Source organism: Hemibagrus wyckioides, unplaced genomic scaffold (genome assembly GCF_019097595.1).
Source record: "Hemibagrus wyckioides isolate EC202008001 unplaced genomic scaffold, SWU_Hwy_1.0 Contig2, whole genome shotgun sequence".
Taxonomy (NCBI): domain Eukaryota; kingdom Metazoa; phylum Chordata; class Actinopteri; order Siluriformes; family Bagridae; genus Hemibagrus; species Hemibagrus wyckioides.
The window spans coordinates 989,992-1,004,727 of record NW_026690780.1 but is presented as its reverse complement, the minus strand read 5'-3'; the positions used below and the strand labels follow the sequence as shown (position 1 = coordinate 1,004,727).

General features: G+C 35.4%; 1 non-coding gene across 1 annotated transcript; it reads left to right on the top strand.

Moving 5' to 3' along the window:
- Window positions 1–13,865: 13,865 nt before the first annotated feature.
- On the top strand, window positions 13,866–13,937 carry trnac-gca (transfer RNA cysteine (anticodon GCA)). Its single transcript has one exon. It is a non-coding gene; the product is annotated as a tRNA-Cys (tRNA).
- Window positions 13,938–14,736: the final 799 nt, after the last annotated feature.

The following is a 14,736-nucleotide window of genomic DNA, read 5'->3' as shown; positions in this document are numbered from 1 at the left end:
GTGGATCTGTTCATCTCCTCTGCAGCAGTGACAGACTCTAAACTGTACTACTCTGGTGCACACAGTGACAGGAAACCCAACTAGATTGTAGACAATGTACTACACATGATTCATTCATTCTGTGGAAATGCTTTCTTTATATTATGTTGGTAGATGCAGCTCAGGCTCTTTTGGTGAAAGCAGGAAAAAGAGCTGAGAGAGAAGAAGGACAGAGTGATAGCAAAGCTAACAGAGAAAAAGATTCTCCTTTCCACTGTGTGTTTGTAGACTTGGAGAAAGCGTATGACAGGGTGCCAAGAAAAGAGCTGTGGTACTGTATGAGGAAGTCAGGAATAGCAGAGAAGTATTTCAGAGTGGTGCAGGACATGTATGAGAGCAGCAGGACAGTGGTGAGGTGTGCTGTAGGTCAGACAGAGGAGTTCAAAGTGTGGGTGGGACTGCATCAGGGATCGGCTCTGAGCCCCTTCCTGTTTGCTATGGTGATGGACCAGTTGTCAGAGGAGGTCAGACCGGAGTCTCCTTGGACAATGATGTTTGCAGATGACATTGTGATCTGTAGTGAGAGCAGGGAGCAGGTGGAGGTAAACCTGGAAAGGTGGAGGTTTGCGCTGGAGAGAAGAGGAATGAAAGTCAGTGGTAGTAAGACTGAGTACATGTGTGTGAATGACAGGGAGGGAAGTGGAACAATAAGATTACAGGGTGAAGAGGTGAAGAAGGTACAAGTACTTGGGGTCAACAGTTGTTAAGTTTTACAGCTACTATCAACATCTGTTTTCTTGTGAGAAAAAAAATCCATGGAAATGACAAATTCGGCGGTATTTGAAAGAGAAATATATGGGGGCTATGAAGACATTTTAGGTATTTGAATAAATATTTCTTCCATATTCCAAAATCAGTTCAATCCCAGAAACCACCTACTAAAGAAAGGACTTAGCATATTATAACAATTCCTGTATGTTTCACCATTCAAATATTCTTATTTTTGTAATGAGAGAGAGAGAGAGAGAGCAAGAGAGAGAGAGACCCAAAAACAAGTGTTATAACTTTTAATGTCAAAATATCACAGAAAAATTGAGTAGATGGTATGAGTGAATCCATTGCTTCTCAGGACCACATTGTTTTATTAAGACAAAAATATTTCTACAAGCTTTATATAAACAGTATTCAGAACAGCAGATCTGTCATGAATATACATAAATAGAAGTAGGTGGAGCTAGAGGTGGAGATGTACATCAAATAGTAACACTGACATTCATTTCTAAAGCTAGAGGTTTGAACTAAACACTCAGGAAAACAATGTTGTTCCTCTTCGTGGTGTTTTTCACTCTTGCTGATGTTGGTAAGTCATATACACTGCACACAAAATATTATTTTTTCTAATTAAGAAGACAAAATTTTCCATGTGAAATGTGTCATTTATGATTAAAATATCACAATATTGTTGTAATGTTTTTATAGCAGAGGCTGCTGACAATAACATTAAACCAGATCACACCAATGTATTTTCAATGGAAGGCAGCAACATCTCACTGTCCTGCACATATACTGGATCAGTTCAGAGTCTCCACTGGTATCGACAAAAACCTGCATCAAGACCTGAGTTTCTGCTGCTGATTCTTGAAGCCAGTGAAACTGTCACTGAGGCTCAACCACCTCATCCAGGATTGTCCATAAAACTTAAAAAAGAGCAAGATAAAACGAATAAGAAAGTGGATCTGATCATCTCCTCTGCTGCTGTATCAGACTCTGCTCTATACTACTGTGCTCTGCAGCCCACAGTGACAGGAAATCCAGCTGCACTGTACAAAAACTTTCACACAGTTTTGTTATATTAAAAGCAGCTCTTCCAGTGATTTAGAGAAAGTTACATGCCCTTTTGGGGGATTCTATCTTTTTCTCTGTTGGTCAGGGTCATAGTAGATACAGAGTCTGTCCCAGACATGAGGTGGGAAAACACCCTGAATGGGATGTCAGTCCTTTGCACTCCACAAACCCTTTCACACACTCATTCACACAGAAGTGCAATTTCTCCTAGCAAATTTTCCTAATGTCATGTTTTTTTGGAAGTGATGCAAAACTGCACACAAACTGACACTAACCTAAACTCCTGTTAAAATCCTTCTGCTTAAAGTATTTTCTTGCAGTATGGAGTAATTTTTATAATAAAGAAAGATTTCTACCCTCATGGTACAATTCCATATTGACTGATAACAAGTGCACTAAAGACAAGGCTCTGGTCAATCCTCATAGCAGAATTCCACAATGCCAGTGGACTCATGATCCTCTCTGTTCTGTCTGGAGTAATTACACTGCAGATGAAGGGCATTTTATTGTCTAAGTGTCGTAACTTCACATATATAATAGTCAAACTAATCAGTTATAGCCCAATGTTCAACAAGTTCAACCTCAACAGAAGGAGATCATCTTCAAAACTAAGGATTATCTTATTATCAGCAAACCAATTCCTTGTATTTTCAAACAAGTAACTAGAACCGTTTTATTCATTAGTGCATTGTTGTCTTCTGATCTTTTGCAGTGTTCAGTGTGAGAAAGAATCATTATGTTGTGATTCATGAACAAGCATCTGAGTAAATTTATCTAAAGGGAATTGTTTGTGTGTGTGTTTGTGTGTGTGTGTTTAATCCCCTGATAGGAAAGGAAGTATGTCATGTGAACATAAAGTATTTCTCAATGGCCAGTTCAGTTTAGTTGTTGAGATTTACAACTGTTTTCAACATCTGTTTCCTTTTAGTTTTCTATTATTATTTCTTTTTGTATTTTATATTAAATAACGTAACCTGGTGTTGTAAATACAATTTAAATGTAAGTTCTAATATATAATTACTAATCCACAGTATGAATATATATGTATGGCTGTATGAACTGTTTGCAGGTTTTTATTTTGTCCAAGTTAAGGTTTTTCTCTTCAGTGAACACAAGATGGCGCAGTCACTTATCTTACTGTGGGTTAAGTTCTAGAGACACTACCACACAACCTGCTCACATTCTCTGAGATGATGGAAGCTACTTTTCACAGGAAAACCTTTGTGACAGAGTATACTTGTTCTTCTATCATACATACTGCTGATATAATATCCTAACCCCTGCCCTGGTTACTCTTAGTGCCTAAGCTAATTTCAGAGATACCATTCTGATTAAACAACACAACTGTCCACTTAACACTAAACTGTCATAAGAATAAATAATCATCTAATGTCATTTCTCTGACAAACAAAAGCACCTGCTGTGTCAGAAACACTGAAAACTGGAAACTTATCTGTAAATCTGCCTTTACTCTTCTTTCTTTTCTTCTGATGGTATTGTGAGTTTAAACCTTAATTATCAAGTAAAAAAATTATTCCTTTTTCTCAATTAAACCTTATTCTCTTCCACTTAGTGTTTCTAACATTAATCTGCCTGCTGGTGTTTATACAATAATTCTCTAATTTAGAGATATCACTAACATATATAATTAAAATACTGACAATGAAATTATTAGATTAGATTTTTACTAGATTAAATTGATCATTTTTACATAAATACATTAATTTCCTCCTTTCAGTATGAGTTTACTTAAATGTCCTCTGGACAGGTTCCCCATATGAGGCTGAATGTAAAGCCAGGATGTTTCAGTAAGAATCAACAATCTGACAACAACATTGGTGACACTGTCATGTGATGCTGTGGGGTGGAGCAATTTTGAAGCTTTATGGTGTTAACATATTAGATTACAGAAAGATCTCCACTATTTTCACTGAGCTAAGACCAGTCATCATGTTCACTGTTATATTCATGTATCTGTGGCTTTCACTAGGTGAGTTAACATTGACTTTTTGTTATTACAGAAATATTAACTATATTATATTAAATATTAGTCTGTGTGGTGATGCAGTGTGAAAATGCAGAGTGTGGGTCTGACTTAAGTATTTCCTGTTGATTATTTAAAGTTTATGTTCTCTTCTCTATGACAGGTGACTCCATGGCAGATTCAATAGAGCGAGATTTCCCTCATAAAGCTGTAGATGAAGGTGATGATGTTACTCTGTCCTGCAGCTACAAAAAAAGTGGTGCAACAGACAACCTGTACTGGTACAGACAATATCCAAAATCTAAACCTGAGTTCCTTCTTCAAATTGTTCAAAGAGAAACTACAATTTCCAACACTCAACTAAGAATATCTGCTAAATTTGATGATAAACAAGTGTATCTGAACATCTCCTCTGCTGCTGTATCAGACTCTGCTCTATACTACTGTGCTCTGAGGCCCACAGTGACAGGAAATCCAGCTGCACTGTACAAAAACCTTCACACAGTTTTGCTACATGCCCTTTTGGGGAAGTCTCTCTTTCTTTCTCAAGATTTATAAAGAGTTTATATTATTATAATATTTGATTATTAGTAGACAGCTCATTCATTCATTCATTCATTCATTCTTCTTCTATTCTTCTATAACTATTCTATTTTGGCCAGGAAACCAGAAGTTACATTAGACAGAAAGTTAAACAGAAAGGTACTCAGAGGGTCCAATTGGGACCATTTCTGAACTTCAGTGAAGCAGCTGAGGCTCTGTACAAGTTCAGGAGTTGAATAAAGTAATGTTCTGAAAATTATTATTGTCATAATTTGTGAAAAAAACAAACAATCAAACAAAACCATGGCTTCTTTTTCCCAGCAGGCTTTTTTATGTGCAAATTGGGATATAGTTTTAAGATTGAGTAAAAAATAAATAAATAAATAAATAAGTTCAAACAGAAAAGACCTTGGTGTGTTAAAGTCTCTTTCCTTTCACCACAAGATGGTGGAGGCTGTTATCTTATTGTTGGACAAGTACTAGGATTCTGCTTACATCCCCCAGAGATGCTGACATTATGATTATGAATACTTTACACAATTATAAAGACTACAGCTATTCTTCAGCCTTACATAGATAATACTTTTATATATAAAAAAGTCTAGAACCAATCAGAATGTTTTAATAATCTCTGCTTGTACAATCAAGCTAATTAGTGTCATTTTCAACACATCATCAAGCCTTGAAAGGAGTTTGCTTGAATCCAGAAAGGAAACTGAACTTGTAGTAGGGCTATACATGCAATTTCTGTAAAAATGAAATGTACATGTTCACTTGCAATGGGATGTTTGTCATGAGATAATATAAATACTACACTCTTTATTTGTACACAGTTTCATGCTTAAATGAAAAATAATGATATAAAAATCCAACAATACAGATGATATAAAGAAAAGAGGCTGGTTTGTTCCTCACCACAGTAAAATACTCCTCAACTGTTTGTAATCCTATTTAATAAACAGGTCATTAGGTCTACACACACCTAAATTTCCATTTCCCATCCTGCATTGTACCAGACTCCACTTCCCACAATGCACACTCACTTCCACATTCATTAGTTCATTTATTTTATTGAAGTATTTTTCATGCTATCAGTTTGTGTTTGTTTACCATGTGCTCAGGAAAATTTATCCATGTGGTGCTGAATGTAAAGCCAGAAAGCTTCAGTAAGAATCAACAATCTGTCAGTAACATTAGTGACACTGTCATGTGATGCTGGGGGGTGGAGCTTCATGAATGTTTATAATGTTAATATATCAGACTGCAGAAATTTTATTTTCATTTATAAGCTCATCCATCATGTTCACTGTTATATTCATGTGTCTGTGGCTTTCACTCGGTGAGTTAACATTGATTTTTGTAGATTCAGAAATTGTTTTTAATTAGATTTAGTTAGTCTTATTAGTTATGTAGTATATCTGCGTAATTTAACACTGCAATGTGTGTACTTTCATTTGTTTGTGTTAAAGCTTGACACAGGAAACCTGCTCTCCACATAGCAATATCTCTACAGATGGTATAACCACTACAGAACAATTCTGGGGTTTTTTAGCAGTGACTATAACTGCCTTATTTATTAGTGCATCATTTGTTTTCTGCTCTTGTGCACAGTATTCACAGTAAAATAAAGTCAATTCAGTTGAAGTTGAACAATGGACACTGCTACAAACAAGGAGACCACTCGCGTGCGGTGCTGCGTGTGCCGCTGTCAAACCTTTATGTCCTTTTATTTAGGAATAAATATTTTACAATGATAAAATAGCATGTCTGATGCAATGGTTTGTGAAGTAACAGTGTTTTTGTTCTGTGTTGTACTGGTTACTCAGTTCACTGTCACTGATATTGTTAAGTAATAATCTGTAAAAAGTTATACTACAACTGCATCACTTCCTGGGTGTGGCCTTCTAGAGACGTGTAAAGTTCAGCACATACAGCACTATTATACAGAATCCTCACAGAGCTGTGTTCAGAAATGGATCAACTATACAACTTACTGTACATAGTGAGATACATACCACTGATTCTCACTCTAGTTACAGGTAATTTTCAATCAGTTATTAATTATTACAATGATATTTAATCAGTTAAATAATTGCATTAATTAATAAGCATGTTTGTATTAATCTAGTAATTTCTTGATTCCTTAAGTCAATATTGGAATTACTTCACTGAATCAAAAATACTTCACTGACATGTTTCTTTATATTTTTGTCACACCAGGTAGCTTTGCAGATAAAATTTGGCCAACAGATGCAAACATTGTCAGGAAAGAAGCAGAGACTGTTATTCTGAAATGTTCATATGAATCAAGCAGTGATCGTATTTATCTTTACTGGTACAAACAATATCCTAACAGCGCACCACAGTTTTTACTGTATAAAGGTGCAAGGTCAAGCGAAGGTGTTGATAGCACTCCTGATGATCATCGACTAGAGTCGAAAACAAGCAGAGACTCTACTGAACTTACTATCAGAGGTCTAAAGCTCTCAGATTCTGCACTCTATCATTGTGCTCTAAGAGTTGGAGCACAGTGATACAGAGACACTGAAAGGCTTTACAAAAACATCAGCATGGTATATTAAGTTTCTAAAACCACAGAAGATGAAAGAGACTCACTTTACCAACTTATCAGTTAACCACAGATACAAACAACATTTGTGAAAACATTTGCAGCTGGAGCTAATAGCCTGAAAAGAAAATGAGGGATTAACACAACTATACTTTAATTCATGAATCTACATCTACATTCATTTATTAAATGTTTATTCTGCATGTTCATTTGAACAGATGTGAGTTTGATCATACAGATAAAAAAAATAATAATAAAAAATTAGTGACAAGATTTGATTGCACATAAGGGTAATGTCTATAATCTTAAACATAATTATTTGATGGAGGGATGATGACTCTAGCCTTTTGAGCTTGTCCTCTGTTTTCTTTTTTGTACAATGTAAAACCTAACAGTGAAATCCGCTAAATGAAATGGAGTTAATTAAACTTATTTTTTTTAAAAAGTTACTTTCACTTAATGAAAAAAAGTTATGAGCAACTGATTATTTTAAACAGAACTCAAACTCAATGAGTTATGAATTAATTAGTTATAATTTATGTGTTAATTTAACTCTAATGGTTTAAGTTTAATAATTTATTTAATCTAGTTTATATCAAGAGCATACACAATAATAATTAAAAAAATATTCAAAAGATATTACAAGCAAGTACACAAAGTTTTTTTTATTGCCTTTAGTGTTTCCCAGAAGAACATGTAACACCCATGGAACTTTAGATTCAACCAAAAGTTATTTAATTTAATAAAAATTATTCTTTTAAGTACTGTTCACTGACAGGGCATTTTTTTCACGTGAAAAGAAAAATCCATCGAAAGTGTCCATTTGTGTCTTTAATTTTTATGCGTTTTGTTAGTTACAACTCGCGTTTCCGTGTGATTCTTAATCTGGAGGCCTATAACGTGAGTGAACAAGCTCGTCTAGCTAACAATGTAAAATGGGCGGTTAAACGGGAATACACGAGTTTGCCACTGAGTTTATTTTCATGCTGTTTTAGCATGTAAGATGAAGCTATTTACTTTTCACGTTTTTTTTTTTATTGAAGCTCTTATAGACATATCATTGTCATGCAATGCAAGTTATGCCCATTTGTTTGCTTTACCAGGCCAAGCCTTTTAAAACACTACAGACTGTACCATTTTTTGCATTCAGCTGTATGTCCAGTACCATGTTTGTATGCGGGCTGTATGTGTACAGTGACATCATTCCCTCAACATACACATGACAAGATTTCACTCTGAGAAGAAAGAGACACGTGGCCATGAAAAGTCCTTAGAATAGGCAAAACAAGGTTCATTTTTGGGTGAACTATTTCTTTATGCACATCCCTGCCCCCGGTAATGCTTACAGGTTAGAAAACCACTGTGAATTATTTTATTTTTTGTTTTTAAAATTCTCTACAGCTTTGTCAGCTGGTGCGTTTTCCATTTATTGTTGTAGGTGCTTGCAGTTTCATCGCATCACAAACCAAAATTTGCAGCAAACTTTTTACATTTCCCTGGACAAGCACACTCCACAACTCCTGACACTTGTCAGAGCTAAGGCATTGAAGGATGGTACCATTGGCAACCAGATGGCTAAAATATTAAAAGACTATCATGAACAAGTAAGTGGAAAAAAATTGTCACATTATCAATAATTAAAATCAGTTAAATATAATAATGATGAATGTTTTCAGTTGCCAGAAAAGACAAAAACATGAAGGCATTCTAAAACAGTAGTCTATACAAACAAAATAAATAAATTACACAAAGTAGTGTAGAATAACATGCAAGTAAGTGAATGATGACAATTTTTGTGTGTGGATGAACTAATCCTTAAAATGTGCTTGTGCTGTTATTAAACTGCCTAAAGGAATTTGCCTGTTATGTGGATTAGTAAGAAAGTGCCAGGTAATAACTAGTGCTGTTACATGTTGTAGCTAGGTTTGCAGTGTTAGAATGTTGTCTCATCATTAATCATGTTAATAAATTCAAAATGTTGCTTAGTTGGGAATTAAAAGTATGGTCATTTTTTGTTTTGTCTTTAAGGATCAGGATGACATCAGTGTCATTGGAACTCTTGTCCTGGCTGGACTGCCGCTTTACTTGAAGGAAGACTCGTCAGATGTTTTCAAGACACACACGGTAAGGCTCATCAGGACTACTTTCTGAAACATTTTGATCTTTTTGTTCACATCGAAAAAAATACAGCTAGAGTAGCTGTACAGTTGATCATTTCAGTAATCTTAAAGGAAAGGTTTACTCAAATGATGATTATATAATTCATTTACTCACCCTCGTGTAATTCCATTAGATTTTTGTTAAAGGTACGTTTAAATCTTTTTCTCTCCTTTTGTCTGTCCAATTAAAGGCAATCTGTATTTTCAAGCTTCAAAAATTACTTTAATTTAGACTTTACTAAAATATTAACATGGTTCAACACACACATTAAACACATTATCTAAATATAATATCTAAATTTGATGTGCATTGTTTTCTGTATGTTTATATCATTGTCATATGTAAAGCTCATACTCCAAAGTCATGAACATGATCTGCACTATTTGCAGAGGCTTGTTATGTTGTAATTATAAGGTTTAGTTCATTCTAATGGGAACCACTGGTATTAATTTTGTTTTGCCTCTTTGTTTTTTTGTTTGTATGTCTTGATTGTCCTTGAAGATGATGTGGTGATGTCTTCAAAATCCTGGGTCAGTGCTCTGATGTTGCTTTTTGGGCTGCTTTATGCCCTTCATATCAGCTACCCCAAGAAGCTGACAGGTTTTTTTTAGTTCCTGCAAAAGGTACTGCTGAATCTTGGTGACGGCACGGCTAGGCTAAAGTTGCTGGCATTTAAAAATGAACCGCTGAATTAGTGTCATAGAATTCGTACTGTTTTGAGTACCATTAAGAGGGAAGAAGGTTCTATTTTCAAGTTGAAATTTTAGGATTTTAAAACCTTTGTGCTGTTTGTGCAGTGTTAAACTTTCTATATGTGACTCAAATAAGTGTTTTATTTCAATAAATTCTATTTCTTAAAATACTTGCTGATTCTGTAATTATTGATTTATACATGTTAGATTTTACTTAGTCTTTAAATCTGTTTGTGTTCAGGTAACAGATGTAATTAAGTCCAAATAACTTTTTAGCTACACAAATGGTTTGAGGAAACCGATTGCCTTAAATGGTTTGAGTTGACTGAACTCAAATTAATCAACACTAACTTTATTAGTTTGTGTTCCGTCAACTCAAACCATTTAAGGCCATCGATTTCCTCAAACCATTTAAGTAACTATATAGTTATTCGAACTTAATTATATCCATTAACTGAACACAAACAGATCTGTTTTTTGAACTTAAGTTCTTAAGTTGCCAATACTCTAAATGACTGACTATACCAACACTAAAATAAAATTGCATAAGACTCAATACATATAAGTTTACAGCACTTATATTTATTAGTTTCAAAACATAAATGGTTTAAGGCAATCGGTTTCCTCAAATGGTTTGAGTTAACCTAACTTATCAGGTTTTACAGTGTACTGTGGTTTAAACATTCCAACTTAAGGTGGACTGCTGACACTAAATTTCCCCTAAGTCTGAATGAGTGTGTGAATGTGTCTGTGCATTTTGTCCTGCATTAGACTGCTGTATCATCCAGGGTGTATTCCTGCATCATCCCTAGTGTTGCTGGGAGAAGCTCCAGATTCACCTGCCCAGGACAAAGCATGAATGAATGAATGAAGGTGTGTACATATATTGGATATAGAACAGGAAGTGGAAGTATGACCAGGATAAAGTACTAAAAATAAACTCTGATTGAATGACCATTCATTAGGTTGCAGCTGCAGCTTATGGATCTGGGGCTTGGTTTTACTGTAGTTTTAGCATACTAAGATTTGCTAATTGTCTAGTAGATGAGAAAGAGTTGCTGTGTGAGGTAAAGCAGAGTTGTCATGAATATGAATAAATATGATGTTTATTTCAAAAAATAAACACACACTAACTAAACACTCAGGATAACAATGTTATTATGCCCACTTGGTTTTCTTCACTATTGCTGATATTGCTACGTCCTTTAGTTTGCAAGTTACAAACCAAAAGAACAAGTATTTTAAAAAGTTGCTTAATAATAAATTGTTGTCAATAAATTCAAATAAATTGGTGTATTTATAGTAAAGGCTGTTGACAACAATTCATCCACCCAGAATACACTGTTTAATGTAATCACAATCATCTTTAAGTAACCAAACATAACTATAAAATAAATACATATCAGTTTCTGATTGCCAGTGAAATGTAGTTAGAGTGAGAATGTTCTTTTAGCTGATTGTTTATAACAGACGTGTTCTTGAACATTAATGAGGAAAGGCTCAGGTGCACAGTTTATTCTCCTCTTGATCAATAGATGAAGAAAATTGTTGGAGGAAAAGTTTCTGTTCCTCTGCAGCTCTTTTTCTCTATAGACAATATTCTGTTTGTGAGACCTGTATGATTGTAATTAACACCAGTGCAATCATAGCTCCAGTTTTGTTCTTTGGTCACTACACTTAATTAACCCTACTGAATAAAATCAGATGGAAAAATATTTGAAGTGAACTGGAACAGCGATTTAGTCCAGGAACTCTATGGAACTCTGTATGGGAAGGCTATACAAAGAAATGCAAAAAATACTAAATATATACATTATATAATATTAATTATAGTTCAGAAGTTTATTTATTAATGCCATTAATAAATAAATTACCTTCAATTACCTTAAAAAACAAGTCTTTCTTATTTCCCCACAAGATGGTGTAGTGAGTTATCTTATTGTGGGTCAGGTGCTAGGACTCTGCTCACATCCTCCAAAGATGTAGACTCTGTTATAAATACTTCGTTGGAGAATAATATGAACTCTAATAAACATGCTTCATCACAACAAACAAATAAATGCCACAAGTCAAGACACTACTTATAAAATATAAAAACTAAAATATTTACTCATTTTAATTGTTAGTAAATTTGTATAAAATTGAATAAATACAATAATAGAATAATTTAAATACATTACATTTTCTTCTCCATGGCAGATTCAATAAAGCCACTTTTCCCTCATAAAGTTGTAGATGAAGGTGATGATGTTAATCTGATAAAATCGGTCCGTAGGATGAAGATGATAACATTGTCAGTAAGGAAACAGACACTTTCTTATGAGTCAATCAGTCATTGTGTTTGGCTTTAATGGTACAAACAATATCCTAACATTTTATTTCGGGGGCCCCTCTGTGCCACCAATATGACTAATTATAACTAATTATTGTCATTTTGTATAATAATCATTGTCCATTGACAGATATAAAAAAAAAGACGATGTCATTTCATGTACTCTTGGGGGCCCCCTGGTGGCTACGGGGCCCTAAGCAGCCGCTTAGTTCGCTTATGCCTTGGGCATAACCACTTCCTGACTCAGTATCTGACAGTCCATAATACTAATGTAATGTTGTATGATATTTAGGAATGATCATAAAATTATCAAAACTTCTGCAGATTTCTGCAGGACTTGAAGAGCTGGACACTGGGTGAGATCGCCTGTGCTGCGGGTCTGTCAGTGTGTGTGTGTGTGTGTGTGTGTGTGTCTAAATAGTGCCCTTACCCATTTGTTTTGGGTTTTCTGTTTGTTAATGTATTAGTTATCATAGTATGCATTTGGGGCTGCTATTTCATTTTTAAATGGACGGGTTTTAAGCTGTAGCTGGGCTGGAAATCTTAGGTCCAATCCGGAAATCACTGGTTACTATGGTTACCGCGTCCTGCGGGGAGAAAGAGCTCCTTCTGACAACACTCAGCCCCTCACGGTAGGACGATCTTTATCCTTTAATGTCACACTGATTTTACAATAAATATACAATAAACAATAAATATATAATATAATATAACATAATATACAATACAATGTAATATTTACCCCAGTAGTAGGACACCTTTAAGAACCCTGTGTTACTTCCTCTGCTCTGATAACTCACAGCGGCAGGGTAGCAGTTCGTTAGTTCAGTGTTCGAAAAAAAGGATGAGACGGACAAAGTTAGCCGATGCATGCCATTTAACTTCCCTCAGAATTTACTCCCGGATGAAATAACTTACATGAACTCTAAAATAAATAGCAAATAAGCTTTTATTTCTCTGCTTTCCAAACTAGATGAACCGCGAGCGCGCACACACTTCTGAGCACATTGTTCCGCACTACTCAATGAAGGCGTTCTTTCCAACACCATCGTAATCCAGGGTAGGCCTTTCCATCGCTCTCCGACAAACTCACTTATTCTTAGAATGGATTAAAAAATGGGGAATTCACGAAAATGGGTAAATTGTGACCATGAAGGGATGCTGATGGTCAGCAAATATGCTCAAATAGGGTTTGGTTTTCAAGAGACAATTGATTTGTGCCATTGATGGCCAAGAACATATTCCAAACACCTCCACCATCTACAAGGACTGTCACCACATTTAAAAAATTCCCTTGATCATTATACCAGCTCTACTTGCAGGGACTCACTAAATAAAAGTATTAACAACGACAACAATGTAATCCAGGGTAAGACCTACCTTCGTCCTCCGACACCCTAACTTATCCGTGGAATAGATTACACAACGTGGTGAGTTTACAAAGATGGGTAAATTGTGGCCTTGAAGGGATGCTCTTGGATAGCAAAGATGCTCAAATAGGCTTTGGCTTTCAAGGGGTGATTGATTTGTGTTACGGATCAGAAGGTCCCTTGGACGAATCCGTATACCCCTGCCTGACTCCACTGATTCAGGTATCCTTAACTGGTTAACAGTTTACAACATTAAAAGTCGTCTGGAAATGACCCAGCCTACAAATGATGTCATGTGTAGATAAAACTTTTAATCTATGAATCCTTGGACCAATATAAAAATGACATCCATTTAGAACACACCTGTTGTCAGTTGCTAGCACTTACCTGTGGGGGTATAGCTCAGTGGTAGAGCATTTGACTGCAGATCAAGAGGTCCCTGGTTCAAATCCAGGTGCCCCCTGCTGGGCTTGCTTTGCAGTACCTTTAACCCTCTGGGGTCTGAAGCCTTTTTGAAGACCTGCAGTGAATCTGGGCTCTTCTTAAATTTGTGTAAATTTCAAATCTTTACCAATGTAGTATCTAATACATTTCAACTTTACATAGAGCACAAACTGGGCTTTCATAATATGGCTGATGTAAGTATGTTAGATTCATGTGTGACTTTTAAGCATATGTCAAAGTACACATACATGAAAATAGAATTTTGAACTCTAGCAGAAAAACAGTGAAAATGGAGAATAAACAAACCTTGCAGATTGTTTTGAACACAGGACTGAGTTCATGAAAGTCTTGGGTGTGGGCCCATAGAAAAACAGCTAAATTATAACACTCAGAAAGACCTTTTATTTGGAGTAAAGTGACTGATGTGCCTAACTTTTTTCAACAGAGCCTCTGTTTCACTGAATAATCAATGACTATTCATGAAAATGTAAGACCTATTGACACCTGGCTCAGGTGACACCAGGTTTTCCCAGGACTCCTATTGATGTCTCAGCTGTTAACACCTATACATTCAGATTCCTCCTACAAAAACAGGGTACACTGAGGCCAGGTTTTGTTGAGAGAAACAAAAAATAAAGCATGGTTTCTGAAATTTTCATTGAAATGCAATGCTTTTAGAACGTTTGCTAAAAGGCATATTCACAACCACATTGAAGCCATTCACAGGTAACTATGTTGTTTTTCTGGGGTACTATTATATTATTTGTTTTAAATTTTGTCTGCTTAGCAAAAGTTTCCACTGTTTATGACAGAAATAA